The sequence below is a fragment of the Lissotriton vulgaris genome, chromosome 3_1, assembly GCF_964263255.1.
Source record: "Lissotriton vulgaris chromosome 3_1, aLisVul1.2, whole genome shotgun sequence".
Classification (NCBI taxonomy): Eukaryota; Metazoa; Chordata; class Amphibia; order Caudata; family Salamandridae; genus Lissotriton; species Lissotriton vulgaris.
Window position 1 is genome coordinate 1,300,798,645 of NC_141689.1, and position 18,405 is coordinate 1,300,817,049.

Consider the following 18,405-nt stretch of genomic DNA (forward strand, 5'->3'; position numbering starts at 1 on the left):
GTGTTTGATTGATTCAGATGCTCCGTCCATCACCACCCCCCTTTGTACCGCTGTCCAGTAAGCGCAGCGTAATGCCCGAGGGTTTATGCGGCTGAATGGCAGAGTGCTTGTCCAATCGCGCTGCTACTTCCTCCCATCTAGCCTGGAAGTAGTTCTATGTCCGCGCCTCCCTTCACATCAATCGGGAATAATTCCCATGGTGGACAGGGGAGAATGTGGGTGCCGGGTGTCAAATTGTACAGGAGGGTGAGTGGGGTACAATTTCTCCTTTTAACAGTTAAAAAACAGTTTTACACAAATGCAGTGCTTTTAAAATGAAGAATACCAAGTGAAAAGTGTTTAAAACAGAGGCAGCGATAACTACGCAGGAGCGGTGCTTCAGGCTTCCAAGAGAAAGGGGCCGTGAGGCAGGACCGAGTGTTCAGACCACAGGCTTGTCCATGCATGCCATGTCTCCCTGGAGTTCCCTGCATGTCTAGTTTTCAGAAATGTCGGGATTTGGTAGATTTCCCCAGATGGTCACCAAGCCAGAGGCCAAACACACACATTACCCTGTTGCAAAACCAAGATGTTTTGTGACAGATAATTTTGACGTCATCACAATACATTTTGGATCCGTCTCTGTCGCACGCCCTATGCCTACCCACACAAGGTACATAAGGGGATTGCTGGGTGGGTGGAAGTGTGTGTCTTCCCTCAAATTACAGAACTTTCCATCACAGAAATGTGAGGAAAATTAGTTTTTTTGGTGAAATTTTGAGATTTGCAGAGAATTCTGGGTGAAAGACCGGGTGAGAGCCACACAAATCACCGAATCCTGGGTTCCCCTAGGTTTTCTAGTTATCATAAATGTACACAGGTTACTAGGGTACCCTAGATGTTGGCTGAGCTAGGGCCTAAAATCCACAGATAAGCATACTGCAAAAAAAGGGTCAGTTTTCAGTGGAAAAATATGATGTGCCTGTGTAGCACTTTGAGCCATTTCCTGTCAAGGGCACTAGGCCTACCCAAACAAGTGAGAAACCATTTTATTGAGAGACTTGCTGAAATATCAGGTGGGTGGAAGACTGTCATTCTCTAGAGAGTCCAGAACTTTCCATCAAAGAAAAGTGATAAAGATGTGTTTTTAAGACCAATTTTGAGGTTTGTCAGAGATTCTGGGTAACAGAACCTAGTGAGAGCAACATAACACACCCCACCCTGGACTCCCCCGGGTAAATAGTTTAAAAGAATGTGCTGGTTTAGTAGGTTTCCCTAGGTGTGGACTGAGCTGGGGCCCAAAATCCACAGCTATCCACATTGCAATAGCCACATTGCTTTTCTGTGGAAAAATGCAATGTGTCCATGTTGCATTTTAGGCCATTTCCTGTCAGGACATTAGGCATACCCACACACGTCTGGTGCCATTTTTATCAGGAGACTTTGTAGAATGCCAGGTGGACAGAGGTTTGCAAGTACTAAAAGATTCCAGAAATGTCCATAACAGAAACTTGGAAAATTGTGTTTTTTTTAGTCAAAGTTTGAGGTTTGCCAGGGATTATCGGTGAAAACCATGCTGAGAGCCATTCAAGTCAGCCCATACTGGATTCCCCTAGGTGTTTAGTTTAAAAAAAATTACACGTTTGCAAGGTTTCCTAAGTTTCAGGCAGAGCTTGGGCCCAAAATCAACAGCTAGGCACATTGCAATAATAGGGTCAGTTTTCAGTGGAAAATGTAAAACATCTACATTGCATTTTGTAACATTTCCTGTTGTGGGGTGGCAGAGTGGGCTAATTTATTTTTTTAGTCAAAGTTTGAAGTTCACAATGAATTGTAGGTCAAAAAACATGGACAGAGCCATGTAATTCAGCCCATACTGGATATCCCTAGGTGTCTAGTTTTTGCGTGAAATATGTTTTATTTTCTAAAACAAAAATAAAAGGAATAAAGGGCCATGCACACACAGCGTTAAGCCTACAACCCATTCTAGGCCGGCCGCGTTCTTTTTGATTATTGCGTACCTGAGAGAAGAAACTGTGGAAGGTTGAATTTAACACAGTATGTCGCCTACAACCCTCTTAGGGCCAGCCACGCGGTCTAGTAAATGCAGCAATAGCAACTTATTATAGAGTTTCTTGAGGCCTGTATAGAGACAACAGCATTAAGAAAAGTACAGTTCAGGTTCCTGTGTACACAGCGATAGGCCCACAGCCCATGCAGGGCCGGCCGCTTCAACAACAAATGTTTCTGAGGGGACGTTCAGGCAGCAGGGGACCACTGATGAAAAGACAAGACGCCTACTACTCGTAGCGAGCCAACTGCATACACTATTAGATGTATCAACATTTACAGGGTGTATTACATTGCTGGTCCCAGTAAAAAAAGAACAGTAACATTATGAACACGGGCGATGAGCCCCCATAAAGTGGATAGTGAAATACAGACAGAAACAAAACAGGGATAGCTGGGGAAGGGAGAGATGTGGGTCAGAGACACCTATCTTGGTGGGCGAGTGAGCAGGCCATGGGTGACACGCAGCAATGGCTAATCGGAGGTGCTGTGGGGTCCGCAGTAAGCGTGCTGGGCGCTGGGTGGCTATAGGTAGTCTGGACATGGAGTAAGTTTATTGGGATTTGGCGGGAGCAAGGTATCCTCAAAAAGATGCAGCGCTCTGAGCTAAACAGATAAGTATTGTGCGTGTTCTATTTTACAGAGGTGGTGAACCAGGGGACGCCACACAGCATTTTAACGAGTTTCTCGCAATTGCAATTGCGCAGTAAAAAGCTCCATAGTTAAAACGTGCCACAGTTGCACAAACCAAGCAGCAATCGGGGGCGCCTTTGGCCTTTTCCAGTAAAGTGCAATGAGTTGTTTAGCCGTCCCAAGCATATGCAAAGCTATAGTCCAGTCGCTGTTCTTAATTGCTTGCAATGTGGCAGGTTTGATACCCAGGAGGTTTGTGGCTGTGGAATCAGGCAGGGGGAACCCCAACAATTCCTTGATGTGACTAAGGAATTCCTTCCATAGCAGGGAGAGGAGCGGGCAGGCCCACCAGATGTGAATGAAGTCACCAGATGCATTCGAACATCTCCAACACAAGGGGGGCGCGTCAGGGAACATACGATGTAGCCGGACCGGCATATAATACCAATGCATCATAATTTTATACGCATTTTCCCTCTGTGAGATGCTGCGATAGACCCAAGGAATATCACGCCAGAGACGATTCCACTGTCCAGGTGTGATGTCTGTGCCTGACGCCAGGTGCCATTGGCGTTGGTATGGGTGTAGCGTCAGTGTAGGCGGGTGTTGAAGGATCTGATATGTCCCTGATATGAAGCCCTTCGAGTCATCGAATGATCGGACCAGCCGCTCAAAGGGGGTGTAGGGTCGGGCAGCCGCCTGCCACATAGTGGACAACGCTACCCAGTGGCGCAACTGCGCGTATTGTAAACTCGCTTCTAGCGGGAGACGAAATTTGTCCCTGCACTGGGCGAACGTCTTTAGGAGCCCCCCCTCAAACATGTCCCCAATGACTCTGCACCCTCCCTGTGACCATTTGACAAAGGCTTGTGTGTGGTAGGCCGTCAGTAAGAGCGGGTTATCTGCTATAGGGGTATGAGGTGAAGGGAATGTCGTCAGGCGCTTACGTACAGCTATTTTGTCCCAAATGTCAAGGACCATTTTAGAAAGGCACTGCCATGTAGTCACTGCAGGAGCGCGCCGTCCTGTAGAGCTATGTAAGGTCCCAGATAGTGCGTCCCGTTACCATCCGGTCCATATAGAACCACACCTTTCTGTTTCCGTGGTTGTCCATTCTGAGACAATACAAAGGTGGGAAGCCCAGAAGATTGGGACACGCTAGACCCCCTCTATCCCTGGGCAACATAAGGATCTTGTGGGAGAACCGCGGTCGACGGCCAGCCCAGATAAACTTGGTGTTCTCCTTCTGAAGGTGCAGTATCTGTTGTTGTGGTATGGGGGTGGGAAGACATTGAAACAAGTACAAGATTTTCGGGAGGAGAGACATTTTGACGGCATGAAGCCTGCCAAGCCAGGAGATAGTTAAGGGCTTCCACCTCCTCATGTCCTCCCGGACAGCCATCTTGTATTCATGCTAATTGACCTGAGAACACGCGTCTAGGGAGGGGGTCAGCTTCAGGCCCAAGTAGCGAACATGGTCTGAAGTCCACCGGTATGGAGCCAACGCTTCCAAGGCTGGGAGCTCCTCATGCACGATCGTGAGGTTTAATGCCCAGGACTTGGTATGATTGATTTTAAGACCAGACGCCCTTTCAAAGATCTGAAGACGAGTGTGGAGTGCCGAAAGGGAGGTGTGTGGGTGCGACAAAGTAAGAATAAGATCATGCGCAAATAACGCCACTTTGTTCTGGCGTCCTCCTAGATTTAGGCCATGGATATGCTCGTTTTGCCTAATCATTTCCGCCAGGGGCTCCACCACTAGGGCACATAGCAAAGGCGATAGGGGACATCCCTGCTGAGTGCCCCTGTGTATAGCGAAGGGGCCAGAGAGCTGCCCGTTGACACGGATTGCGCCTGAGGGGGGAGGTAAGGTGCCATAATTCTAAAGACCATTTTGTGTCCCAGACCAACCTTATGTAGGACCGAGCGGAGAAAACCCAATTCCACCCGGTCAAAGGCCTTCTCCGCGTCAAGCAAGAGAAGGCAAGCCGGTATCTGCAAATTGTGAGCTTTCCCTACCAAATGGGCAATTCGTCGCACATTATCCGCCCCCTGCCTATTGCGGATGAGGCCAACCTGATCGGGCTCTACAAGTCCCGGCATGTAGGGTTCCAGGCGTTTGGCTAACATTTTAGTATGGAGTTTGAGATCAGTGTTTAATAATGCTATGGGGTGATAAGAGGCACACAGGGTTGGGTCCTTTCCCGGCTTGGGGATGAGAGTTATTTCTGCCATGCTCAAGGAGGGCGACTGCCCCTCCGTGTCCGAGAAGGAATTATAGAGACGCAGCAAATGGGGCTGGAGCTGTGATACGAACATATGTAGAAGGCTACCGGCAGGCCATCAGGGCCTGGTGTCTTACCAACAGGGAGGTATTTCAGTGCTGCAGTCAATTCCTCCGGTAAAAAGGGCCCTCCATCTGGGCAGCGTGATGTGGGTGTATTGGGGTCCACATACAGTGGTCCAGACCCTCATCGATATGGGCTTGAGAGGGCATATCCGCCTTGTAAAGAGCAGTGTAATACTCCCTAAAGGCATCTCATTTCGATCGTTCCGCTATGACCTGCCCTCCATCAGAAACCTAAATATTTGCGATGTGTGCCTTCGCTGCCCTAACCTGCAGCCGCTGCATAAAAACCGTCCCACTTTGTCCCCCCCCCTCGAAGTACCGCTGCTTCAAGGCCAGCAAAGAGCTCTCGGCCTTATTAGTCCGCAGACAGCGGAGCTGACCCCTAAGGTTTGCAAGTTTCCGCTGGGTTGCGAGGGAAGAGTGCTCCCGATCCTCCGCCTCTAGTTTCTTTAGGTCCGCAGAGAGGCTATCTTCCAGTTTGCGGACTTCCAGAGAATGCGCAATTGCCAGGGAAGTAATGTGGCCTCGGATCGTCGCATTAAAGGCGTCCCACACCACGGGGAATGGGGTCTCAGGGAGTTTGTTGCTCTCAAAATAAGAGTTTATAGCAGTCCGTATGAATTCCACAGGATCCGGATCCTGCAGTATGTACGGCGGTAAGCACCACTGTGGCGGACGAGCAGGACCAGAGGCTGGGTCCTGCAGGAGCTCAACGTGTGAATGATCAGAGATCAAGATGTCTGACAAAGCCGCTGTTAGCACATCCCCTATAAGAGCGTGCAAGATAAATAAGTGGTCAAAGTGCGAGTACGAGCGGTGTACATGTGAGTAGTAGGTATAATCACGCACCACTGGGGAATGATAACACCAAGAATCTATAAGGCCGAGCTCTGTTATTTGTTTCCGAAGCGCGGATGACATGGCACCAGATCCATTCGAGGAGGTTTCACTATGGTCCAAAGCAGGGTCCCATACCAAGTGAAAATCCCGTCTTACTATTAGAGAGGGGTCGCCCTGTGGCACCTGTCCTTTAAGTAGCATCCGAAGATAGGAGTCCTTCAAATGATTTGGTGCATGCACATAACACAGCGTGAGCAAGCGTCTGCCAACCACCACCCCCGCCCTGATAAAGCGCCCATCTGTGCTATGGAAGATTTTTAGTGGCCCCTGCCTGATGCCCCCTCTGCAGAGGATAGCCACCCCCGCCGTCTTAGTGTCTGCAGCTGCCCAGAACTGAAGGGGGTAATTAGGATGTGCCATGCACTGGGTATAGTCCTTGAGCAGATGAGTTTCCTGCAGGAAAACAATGTCTGGGCAATATAGTAGGATGTAAGGCCCCACTTGCCGATGCTTATTGGGGGAGTTAGGCCCCTTTACATTAAGGGAGAGGATCTTTAAAGTGTCTCTAGGGGCCATTAACACCGTAAGTCACTGGTTAAGGTGCTAAACTTCCACATAGCCATAGCCAGGCCCGGCCAAAGGATAGTGAAGTGGAACTCCCCGTATGCACCAGCCCCCACTGCAGCATCGCAAATATACACCCACCACACTCCAGGAGCAGGGAAGGGGTAAGGGAAGAGGGTAGAAAACAGCAAGAAAAAAGAGAAAATTAAGAACTGGCAACATCGGCCAACCGGGCCACATCTGTCCACTCCCATCTTTGGTCATCCTACACCCTTGGTTTTGGAGAAACCCAGAGACGTCACTCTCTCAGGATTGGTGAGGGATAGGTCGTTCGCTGCTCACAGGTCCCTCTCGATGGTGGGATCCGGCATCAGCCACTCTGCTGAGCACAGGGGGAGGGACAGTAAACAGAACTCATCAGCGTACAGCAAGGGCAAACCAGAGGGAGGACGCAGAGAACAGCATGGGGACAAAGACTGTTCAACCAGAGCCCGGGGAGTCCGGGCCCACATCCGATCTATCCACCTCCAGGGACCAGATATGCTCGATAATGTCGTTCTTGGCCTGCAAGGATGCATGCTCGTACAAAGGTGGTGACCGTCTTCACCGGCGCACAGTGGACCAGGAGGCTGTAGCTGGTATCGCACAACAGGCGGGGGACGAGTCGGGCTGGTAGGCTGGGAGGGGGGCAGACTTAGTAGTTGAGCTGCTTCCTGATAACATCGTTTAACTCTGTGCTTAGATTCCCATTGAAAGATAAGGGCGAATGGATGACCCCATTAATATGGGATTTTAAGGCTGCGTAGTTTGTCTGTTACTGGCCGGAAAACACGGTGGCGCTGCAAGGTGTTGGGAGACAAATCTTGAAAAATCTAGATTTTATGTCCATCATATGTGAGGTCCGGCTTGTCTCTCGCTGCCCGGAGGATGGCTTCCTTCTCTGTGAAGAAGTGGACCCTGGTCAGTATGTCCAGGAGGAGACCCGGCCTCCCCGCGGGCCCGGCAACACGGTGGGCCCAGTCCAAAGCCGACGGAGAGGCGTCCTCGTCCCCCCAAACTGTATGGAGTAGCTGCACCACAAAGGTCATTATGTCCTTCCCTTCTGCCCCAAGAGGAACGCCGCGGATACGGAGGTTGTTCCGGCGGCTTCAATTTTTTAGGTCCTCCTGCTTCCTCTGGAGCTCTATATGTTGATCCTTCAGTGCAGCTAGGCGCTGCCAGAGCTGTTCCTGATCTTTCGTACGGGCATCAACCATCTTTTCCAGCCCGTCCATGCGTTCGTCCAGATCCACATCATCCTTCCGAAGCTCTCAAACGTAGGAGTGGACCTCTGTGCGTAGGGAAACAATTTCAGATTTCAGCTCGGTCATAAAGGAGGCCATGAATGCTTCTGTCACTGGTTGCAACGTTTGTGTCACTGACTGTGATGCTCCTCCAGGCTGAGGAACCACCTCCACCGAGGCCGACCCGCCCGCTTTGCCCCATAGTGTTGCAATCGACGTATCCTTTGAGGATGGCGCAGGGGCGGCTTTACCTCTTTGAGTGCGTGTCATCATGGATCTGCTATGAACCGGCCAGGCAGCAGAACCAGAGACCCAACGTGGAAGGGGTCTCGAATGGCATCGCAGAGGCTCCCAGCAATCCCACACCGAAAATGTCAATGACCTGGTGGAGGGCCAGAGGGCAAGATCTCCTGAGCAGTATCACGGGGGAAAATCGCACAGTCAAGTGCGGTGGGGCCCGTGCAGTGTCTCAAGGCCTCCTGGGCGCCACGCAGCATGTCTGTGTAGGCACCGCGAGGCCCTCTAGTCCAAATTTGAATGGCCACCGCTAGTCCGTACAGCTCTTTCTAGCGCTAAGTCACCTGCTGCCCCGTACGCTAGTCCGTACAGCTCTTTCTAGAGCTAAGTCACCTGCTGCCCCGTAAGGCCTGAGCCACTCTCATTCCGCCAGCGGACCAAGCCTCGCAGCTGATTCCTACACCGTTGCCCGACGGTCACTAGGCCCCCCAGGAAGAAGCTACAGTCAGGGTGAAAGGTTCAGGAGTCCAAGGTCTAGATCTTTTTCATAAAAGGTTCAATCAGTGAGGGAACAATGCTCAAAGCTCTGGACCATAGAAGCTTCAAAGAACAGAATTGAAATTGTGTTTGAGCATATGTTCCTTAGTATTTTGAATAACTAGTGTTTAATATAACACGGATAAATCCATCCTTTTGTATGTAGTAAAATAGCAAACTCAGTTGTTACATATTTTGTTCATTCATCTCCTTTAAGAAATCCTTTAACGATGTACATTTTCATAACTTTATTGAACACAGAGTAGAGGACAGCCGAAACATGTTTCACCCTATACGGCGAGTAGCGCCAGAGCTTTTTTCAAGGCTAAGAGGTTATATCACAACATTTCCAGGTATATCACCATTCGAAATCACAGTGTAATACATGAGTATAAAGATCTCTTAGGTTGCCTGCATTCTAGCCGCACATGCTCCCTGAGTCCTTAGCGCCAAGACACCTCCAGGCATTCGTTGCACTTTGTGGCTCTTGATAATGTGAGCAGAGATAGGGGAGTATTGGATGAGGGAGATTGTGCTGTTTAAAAGGCACAAGTGCTTAAACATCCGTTATCTTCTTTCTGTTTCCGAGGCTGCACTGGAGAAGCTTCTCTCTGCGTCATCCGTGATGTTAGCGTTTGTTTAGCTGTTTATTTCTCAAACAGCTGTCCTTTATTCAGCATGGTTCCCGTCTGCTAAAAAAAATAAACAAGCACGGGGTGCAGGGGCTCTTGGTAGGGTTCAAGTTCCCAATATGTCTCTGTGAGCCGATGTCAGTGCTGCCGAGCGGCCCAATGCAGTGGACGCAAGATGGCGGCCATCCGCCCCGCTGCTGCTGTGATCTAATGTGGCCCCCACCCTCCACTGCGCAGTCCCCTCACCTCAAGGGACCAGTAGGCAGAGATCACCAGGTAAGGGCAGCTAGGCCCCAGCGCCACAAGGCCGCTCCTCCCAGCGCAGAACTCCTCCGTGCTCCGCTCGCCAGCCCGCTTCAGTCACCACTAGTCCGTCGGAGAGCACCAGCATCACCGCACCTGCCTCCGGGTCTCGCCCCAACCCTCCACCTGCCAGGGTCCTGGGGGTTCTCCAGACTATAGGGGGGACCGCTGCAGATCGGTTCACCCAGGCCCCATCCAGGCCGACAAGGGAGGCAGTGTATCTAGCCCCTGGCGATTCCGGGCCGACTCCTCCTGAGGGTGCACAAACGCCGTCTTTGCACATTGCTGCATTGTTGTCTGACAAGTGGGAATTCTCCTCTGAGTTCAGAAGCAGAATGGATTGATTGCCAGTTTCCCGCTACATAATCTCCCAAGTCTGCCATCCTCAGAGAACATATCAGACCCATGACTTATTTGAGTTCCATTCTGGGACCCTTTGTCAGGATCTAGGCCATTGAAGCGCCTACCTAGAACTACACTTCCCATGGTCTAAGGGACAAGGACTACTGGTCCCGTGCTCCTTTGCGGTGCCTGGATATAGCGGGGCAGGGCCAGGAAACAGTGCTCGTGATTTTGTTGGAGTTCCAGGAAGTTATCCCGTTGTCCTGTTTATTTCCAGACTGTCATTTTACGCGTGCAGCTTCAGACACGCCGGTTCACTCAACTCGAAGGAAAGAATCCTGCTGGGTAATGTGTTGGCACTAACGCGCTATTGTTTGTGTTCGTTCTTTTTCCGACTTACACGGCAGTCGGCTAAGACTTTGAGACCCTCGCGGCTGCAAGGGGATTCCTCCATGTGTTTACTAAAAAACCTCCGGAGGGGGGTTACAGCATTCTCGTCTAGTGACGGATTGTAGGGGGGTGAGGCCTCCGCAATGCCGGCACGAAGGAAAGTGTTTGTGGCTTGTAACATAATGGATTACAAATGCCTAAGCAGATGTTGGTAGTGCCTTCAACTACAACATACCGTGTTAGGTTTATAACTGGTGACTAGAGATTCTGGAACTTGTTTTCGTTTACATCGAGCAGCGGTGAACTGCTTGTTGGATGTGGATTACTTTACTTTTTGCATTTCCTTTATACTCCGCTGGGAACTGCCCATTGAAGTTTCAGCCTTCCTAGGAAGGGTTTCCTTTAAGCGTAACTTAATACTGGTGTGGGTAGGTATCTAGAGGAGTGTCTGTATTTGAGAAGGTCAGGTTGCCATTACCTTATGTTGATATTTGTGCTTCTTGTGTTGTGCAGGGGCAGGAGGGACATATGAAGACACAGCTGTGTGAAGGGGCAGAAAGGTGATTTATTACAGGCCAAACTAAAATATGTTTCCTTTAGCGAGAATTGAATGAGAGTAGCATGAAGAATAATATTAATGCTTGTGTATTTCTATTTACAGCTTCTTTTCCCCCACTGACCCTTTCCCTTCTATCTTTCTTTTGGGTTTTTTCCCCTTTTGGGGTTTTTCCCTCACCGTATCACCTGAACTCCCTGTGATATCCATTCAGGGTGTTTGGGTGGTCCGGAGGTGGAGCATTTCTTCTGCATGCGGATCCTGCGGAGTGTGATCTTGACAGAATCACGAGCCCACGAATTTCACTCTGCCCGATCCGTGTGTGGGAGTAATGGCGTCCATGGAGGATGTATTACACGATTTGGTGTTGGTACAGCAGGAGTTGGCCGCCTCTAAGGCAGAAACAGCTGCCTTGAGGGAAAAGTGGATAGGTTGGGGAGTAACCCTTTTAATGCTTCCGCCCCGGCTTCCAATGTACAGGTTACAGTACCACCTCCCATCTCTTTGGCTAATCCTGAAAGATTTTCAGGTGACCCCCGAAAGGTGCAGGTGTTCCTGACCCAGGTTCTTATGCACTTTTCATGTAAACCTTCTTCTTTTCCTACAAACCATTCTAGGGTGGCTTTCACTATTTCTTATCTGGTTGGAGATGCAGCAAACTGGGCAGTACCCTTAGTAAAACGAGACGACGCTATATTGTCAGATTGGTCCGCTTTTAGAACTGTATTTGAGAGGGTTTTTGATCGGAGGGCTACTTCATGTAGTGCAGATCGGGAACTTTTGGAATTGCGGCAGGGTAAGGGAGAACTTGTTCCTTATTTGACAGCATTTAACAGATTGGTGGCCGAAGCTGAATGGCCAGAGGAGAAAAGAATGTCCCTCTTTTATCTAGGGTTGAAAGAGGAGTTGAAGGATGTATTGGCTCAGGTGGATCCACAACCCACCACTTATGTGGACATGGTGAATTTAGCTTTAAGATTGGATAGCCGTCTCACTGAGAGAGGGGGTAGTAGAAGACGTTGGGACAAAGGAACTTACAGTTACGAAAGGACCCCCCTCAGAAGTTTAGGCGGAGCAGAATCTGCACCTGAGCCCATGGAGATTGGTGCTGTTAGGGCTCCTTTGTCAAAAGAAGAGAGGGAGACAAGGCGAGTACAGGGCTTGTGTATGTACTGTGGGAAGAAGGGGCACTACGTTAGGGAGTGTCCCTCCAAACCCAAGACCTCTGGTAGTTACAACAGGTTTAAGAGGGTGGCTGTTTCATCTAATGTGTCAGACCTAACAGCAAGAGATGACAGCAAACCCAAGGCTGACGGGGGGCAGAAATGGAAGCTCACCTTGTTGTCCTCTGCAGGACCAGAGGAAAATGAATCACATCTTGTAGTGGTTATGGCTATTGAAAGCTATCATGTACAACATCAGGTTATGGTGATGGTAGATTCTGGAGCCACAGGCAATTTTATTGATGATGGATTAGTAACACGTTTGTCATTAACTTGTGTCATAAGAGAAAGCCCTGAAGATGTATTGGCCGTTGATGGTAAACCGTTAACATCAGGCCAGATTACTGAAAGAACCAGTGAAGTAGGTTTGTCATTTGTGTTGCATGGATATGTGCATTCAGAGTTGATAACTTTAAACATCATCGCTGCTCCTCAATATGAGGTTATCCTGGGCATGCATTAGTTGCACAGACACAATCCTGTGGTGGATTGGAAGACAAAGACCTACCGTTTAGTACCCGAATTTTGTCAGGATCATTTAGTGCCATGTGTTCCTGTTCATGTCGCAGTGTTAACAACCCCGTTTTTGGCCGCCACAGCGGCTGAAAAAGATGTCCAATTACCCAAAGAATACAGGGCGTATAGCGATGTTTTTAGTGAGAAGAAAGTTGAAACCCTACCCCCACACAGGGAGTATGACTGCCGCATAGATCTGGTAGAGGGAGCTACAATACCAGCCTGCAGGGTTTATGCTTTGTCTGTACCTGAGACCACCCATTTAAGGGAATACATAGACCACTACGAGCGTTTGGGGTTCATCAGGCCTTCCCGTTCTCCCGCGGCTTCTCCTCTGTTTTTCATAGCAAAAGCCAACGGGGATTTGAGAGCGTGTGTAGACTACCGCGTATTGAATAAAAACACCATACGCAATCGTTACCCTCTTCCCCTCATTTCAGTATTGCTCGACCAGTTGAGAGAGGCCAAAATCTACACCCGCTTGGACTTGCGTGGGGCTTATCACCTGGTTCGAGTAAGAGAGGGGGACGAGTGGAAAACGGCGTTCAAGACGCGATTCGGTCTTTATGAATACTTGGTGATGCCCTTTGGGCTTTGTAATGCTCCAGCGGCATTTCAATTTTTCATAAACGATGTGTTGAAGGAGTATGTGGATCGGTTCGTGGTCATGTATATTGACGACATTTTGATATACTCTCAAGATGTCTCAGGTCACACAGCCCAGGTGTGTAAGGTTTTGGACGCACTGAGAGAGCATAGTTTATACGTAAAGCTGAGCAAATGCGAGTTTTGGGTCCAGGAAGTGGAATTTCTGGGAGTAAATCTTAGTCCTCATGGCCTACAGATGTCAGAGAGAAAAGTAAGGGCAGTCCAGGATTGGCCAGCCCCGAGAAATGTGAGAGAGGTACAGAGCTTCCTAGGTTTTGCAAACTATTATCGCCGATTCATACTGCACTTCTCTCAGACTGCGGTTCCCATCACAAGACTGTTAAGAAAGGGATCACCTTTTGTATGGACTTCTGAGGCGAACAAAGCTTTCCATGCCTTGAAAAGAGCCTTTACCACTGCACCCGTGTTGGCACATCCTGTACTGGAAGTACCCTTCATAGTTGAAGCTGATGCTTCTGATGAAGCCATAGGGGCAATACTATCCCAGAGAGATTCAGACAATGGCCAGCTCCATCCTGTCACCTTTTTGTCCAAAAAATTGAGCCCTGCGGAGGTCAATTATACAATTGCTGAGAAAGAACTGTTGGCAATTAAAAGAGCATTTCAAGAATGGAGACCATACCTCTGGGGGTCTAGTCAAGCGGTGACAGAATACACCGATCACCGGAATCTTCAATATATGACCTCTGCGAGACATTTAACGCAAAGCCAAATGCGGTGGATGCTGTTCTTTTCTGAATATAACTTTGTGGTGACTTTCCGTCCTGGTGTAGAGAACAGGAAGGCAGATGCCCTATCCAGGCAGGAAACTTGTACGGAGTCTCTTGAGGAAGTACAGCACTCCATTCTCCCTCCTGATAAGGTAGTGTGTGTGGTTCGCACTGAGAAGTTTTTGGGAGATATCAAAAGCGCCAGGTCTTTGGGATCTTCGGAACGTTGGGCAGCTAAGAAACCAGGCAGGAAGGTGAGACAGGGGCTGCCTTTTCAGGGAGAGAGCTTGTTTTTACCTACGGAGGAACTGCGGAAGAAAGCATTTAACTGGTGCCATGAAGTACCATCGGCGGGACATCCAGGGGTTACCAAAACTGTGAGACTGCTCAGAAGACGTTTCTGGTGGGAGTCTTTGGCCTTGGATGTTTCCAGATGGGTAGGGAAGTGTGACACCTGTGCCAAAGCAAAAGGAGAGAATACCAAAAGGAAAGGTCTATTAATGCCTATGCCCACCCCCGCTCGCCCTTGGCAGAACATAAGTCTGGACTTCATAACAGGCTTACCTTTGGACCAGGGCAATTCAGCAGTATTGGTGGTTGTGGACAATCTGACAAAGATGGGACATTTTATCCCTTGTGTAAACCTACCTACGGCAGGTCAGACCGCTCAATTGCTTGCCTCACAGGTCATAAGGCTGCATGGCATTCCGCGGGTAATCGTATCAGACAGAGGACCACAGTTCATAGCTCGCTTTTGGCAAATGTGGTGCACGGCTTTGGACATAGAGGCGGCGCTATCTACAAGCTTCCATCCTCAAACAGATGGACAAACGGAACGTCTAAATCAAACATTGAAGAAATACTTGCGCTGTTACTCTGAGGCTGCCCATGAATCCTGGGTGGACTTGCTATGGATGGCTGAGTTGTCCTACAATAACACCTGGCACAGCTCAACGGGCATGTCACCTTTTAAAGCTAACTTTGGATACGATGCAAACACGTTGCCAATAAACATTCCCACAGAATTGAACAACCAACCCACCGTGAGAGAACGGGTTGTGGCCTTAAGGAAGGTTCATAGGTGGGTTCAGAAACATCTACTGAAAGCCATGGAAGCGTATAAAAGATGGGAGGACACACTCGGTACTCAGGGTCCTCTGTTTCAGGTGGGAGACAGGGTGTGGCTGTCCACACGTTACATCCGGTTCAAGATGAGGAGCGTCTTTCATCCACGGTTCATCGGCCCTTATACCATAGTGAGGCAAGTGAATCCTGTGGCGTATAAGTTAAAGTTGCCTGCTTCATTGAGAATCCATCCAGTGTTCCATGTGCAGCTGCTGAAAAAAGCCCTTTCCTCAAGCCGGAAGGCGCCGCCTCCTGTACATTGCATTGGTGGTCTGGAGTACAAGGCAAAGTCTATTCGTGACTCCGAACTCCGTAGAGGGGTGCTTTGGTATCTGGTCTCGTGGAAAGGTTATACAGCAGAGGATGATTCATGGGAGCCGTGGCACAATGTACATGCCCCCAGGGCGGTCAAGTCTTTCCATGCAAGGTTTCCTGGCAAGCCGGGTCCTAGGTGGCGCCTGGGAGGAGGGCGTACTGTCAGGATCTAGGCCATTGAAGCGCCTACCTAGAACTACACTTCCCATGATCTAAGGGACAAGAACTACTGGTTCCCATGCTCCTTTGCGGCGCCTGGATAAAGCGGGGCACGGCCAGGAAACAGTGCTCGTGATTTTGTTGCCGTTCCAGGAAGTTATCCCGTTGTCCTGTTTATTTCCAGACTGTCATTTTACTCGTGCAGCTTCAGACACGCCGGTTCACTCAACTCGAGGGAAAGAATCCTGCCGGGTAATGTGTTGGCGCTAACGCGCTATTGTTTGTGTTCGTTCTGATTCCGACTTACACGGAAGTCGGCTAAGACTTTGAGACCCTCGCGGCTGCAAGGGGATTCCTCTGTGTGTTTACTAAAAAACGTACTGGTGTCAGATACCTCCGGAGGGGGGTTACAGCATTCTCGTCTAGTGACGAATTGTAGGGGGGTGAGGCCTCCGCAATGCCGGCACGAAGGAAAGTGCTCGTGGCTTGTAACATAATGGATTACAAATGCCTAAGTGGATGTTGGTAGTGCCTTCAACTACAACATACCGTGTTAGGTTTATAACTGGTGACTAGAGATTCTGGAACTTGTTTTCGTTTACATCGAGCAGCGGTGAACTGCTTGTTGGATGTGGATTACTTTACTTTTTGCATTTCCTTTATACTTCACTGGGAACTGCCCATTGAAGTCTCAGCCTTCCTAGGAAGGGTTTCCTTTAAGCGTAACTTAATACTGGTGTGGGTAGGTATCTAGAGGAGTGTCTGTATTTGAGAAGGTCAGGTTGTCATTACCTTATGTTGATATTTGTGCTTCTTGTGTTGTGCAGGGGCAGGAGGGACATATGAAGACACAGCTGTGTGAAGGGGCAGAAAGGTGATTTATTACAGGTGAAACTAGAATATGTTTCCTTTAGCGAGAATTGAATGAGAGTAGCATGAAGAATAATATTAATGCTTGTGTATTTCTATTTACAGCTTCTTTTCCCCCGCTGACCCTTTCCCTTCTATCTTTTCTTTTGGGTTTTTTCCCCTTTTGGGGTTTTTCCCTCACCGTATTCACCTGAACACCCTGTGATATCCATTCAGGGTGTTTGGGGGGTCTGGAGGTGGAGCATTTCTTCTGCATGCGGATCCTGTGGAGTGTGATCTTGACACCCTTGGCCGTTTGAATCCGAGCGCTACAGAGTCCACCCTCATTTGGACCCTTGATCGCATGCGCTGAAAGTTCTCAACCTCTCGCCTTGACCTGTACATCGCATCTTCTGGTTTACCTCTTGTGTGGCTTCCGGGCCAACCCCTGCCTCTGTGGCCCATGAAACCCAGCCCGGTGGAGCCCAATGTTGTTTATCCTGACGGGAATTTAATCCTCCCCTTGATTGAATGCTGTTGTCTGTTGTCCCATTTTTCCCCACCTGCCCCCTCTATTGTATGCCCTGACAAAGGTGCGGCCCTGTGACCTGGCCGTGCACCGAAACGCGCGTTTGCGCTTAGAAACTATCCTGTGCCCTGGCTATCTAGTCTCCAACTTACACCTTGAGACCCCCCAGGATGCTGGATATGTGTACAACATCTGGCATTTCTAGATTGATGTATATGGAATGAAGGCTGATTGTGAGGGCATGCGTGAAATTATTGAGTTGTATGATGTTGCTAGAATGAGTGAGTGTGTTGTGTAATTGATAGAATGAGTGATTGGGTGCGTGGGACATTGTTCAAATTATCTTTGATTGCAGTATTCGTGTGAGGTTTCCGTTGATTGTATTATGTTCTGTATAAAATGTCGATGGATATCTTATTTGAAAAAATGAAATAAAATATAAATATGTTTTTGATAATGAATCGTTGTTAATTTAGTTCATGTTGTTCTGGGTCTCAGTGAGGTTATTGCTGCTAACTGTATTATAGGACTCTAACTGAGCCTTGGTCATCTAGTAGAAGGGCTAGACTGTTTCTTGTTCGTAATTGATTGGGTTTCCCCTGCTAGTCTGCCATAAATCCGCTCTCTCAGGGGGCCCCTTTTAGCCTAATGACTGCACAAAATGGCGGGTCTCCCATCCGGGCCTCCAGCATCCGTGAGTCTTCGCCTGTGTATCACCAACTCAGGACGTGGAGCTCCTCCAGGATATGCCTCAAGGTCACAGTAATCGAAGTCCACCCCTATGGCGGCAAAAATAGCACCCCAGCTCCGCTATGATGGCTAATGTAGGTGGCAGTCTGCCGGAGCTCCCCGGAGTCGCGTCTGACGCCATTGCTGATCAGACCATGCCCCCCAGGTGTCTAGTTTTTAAAACTGTACGGCATTGCTAGGATTCCCTAAATGCTGACTGTGCTGGGCCCAAACTCCACAGCTAAGCTCATTGCAAAATCAGGGTCAGTTTCAGTAGAAACATGTGAGGTGTCCACATTGCGTTTGGGACCGTATATTGTCATGGCCCCTAGGCCTATACACACAAGTGAGATACAATTTTTATTGGGAAAGTGGGAGGTTGCCAGGTGGGTGGATGTTTGCAGATCCACACAGATTCCAGAAGTTTCCATCACAGAAATATGAGGAAAGTGCATTTTTTTTACAAATCTTGAGATTTACAAGGGATTCTGGGTAACAGCACCTGGTGAGACCCACACAAGTCACCCCATCCTGGGATTTCCTAAGTGTGCAGTTTTCCAAAATGTACAGGTTACCACATTTCATCAGACACAAGGGCGCAAAATCCACAGCTAGGTAAGATGACAAAAATAGATCAGTTTTCAGTGAAAAAAATGTCATGTACCCACTTTGAGTTTTGGGCAGGTTGGCAGAGGTTTGTGGCTTTCCACAAATTCCACAACTTTCCATTACAGAAATTTATTTAGATTTTTTTAGATACGTGTTTGCAAGGGATTCTGGGTAACAGAACCTGGGGAAAGCCACACAAGTCACCGCATCCTGGATTTCCCTACATGTCCAGTTTTAAAAATGTATAGGTGCATTA